Source organism: Mastomys coucha, unplaced genomic scaffold, assembly GCF_008632895.1.
Source record: "Mastomys coucha isolate ucsf_1 unplaced genomic scaffold, UCSF_Mcou_1 pScaffold12, whole genome shotgun sequence".
Taxonomy (NCBI): Eukaryota; Metazoa; Chordata; class Mammalia; order Rodentia; family Muridae; genus Mastomys; species Mastomys coucha.
Window position 1 is genome coordinate 4,725,556 of NW_022196894.1, and position 687 is coordinate 4,726,242.

Below are 687 nucleotides of genomic sequence, written 5' to 3' on the forward strand. Positions count from 1 at the left end.
TGAAGAACAGAAAAGGAGGCAAACCGATTTTTATTTAGGTTCACTCTTCCAGATAATAGGTACATGCTTACTACAGAATCTTCCTGTGTTTGGCTGCCCTCCAAAGCTAACTTCTTGGCTCTATTAAAATAAACATCTTTATTGACTAGAGCTGGGGATATCAAAGAAATTTGGAGATTTCAAATTTTTGTCAGTATTATCATTGAAATACATTGCCACATTTGATATAAGACAGGGGGATAAAAATGAAGGCAGTCTCATGTTTGTTTCAATACATATAACTAAGACTGGAGCACTACCGAGATGATTAGAATAGCCCCTACACAGGAGGGCACTCGCGTCTGTGAAACGTTCCGTGATTTTTAAATAATAAAGAAATTCTCAGGGCATAGTTCTAGAGAGTGGGATGTATTTCTTCAGAATCTAGAATATTCCATCTCAAGCTGAGGAGCTTGTGGAAGAAGGCTGTTGTCAGAATAGTCTTCCTTCTCCTTTCTTGTAATATATTTCAAAGTGCATGCATTGCTAAGTTATGCATCCACTCATTTGAGCAACTCGAGACAGTGACAGCTAGATTAGCTTGTGTCAGTATTTAGCATGTCCCCAAACCACCTCAAGTTCTTATTTTAAAAGTCAAACTCCTGGGTACTATCCCCAGAGTTTCCCAATGTCCTTGAAGCAAGTGTT

The 687-nt window shown here is 38.4% G+C and overlaps 1 non-coding gene across 1 annotated transcript; it reads left to right on the forward strand.

Moving 5' to 3' along the window:
* The first annotated feature begins 260 nt into the window (after positions 1 to 260).
* LOC116086675 lies at positions 261 to 363 on the forward strand. The gene has a single exon (XR_004117050.1). It is a non-coding gene; the product is annotated as a U6 spliceosomal RNA (small nuclear RNA).
* The last annotated feature ends 324 nt before the right edge of the window (positions 364 to 687 follow it).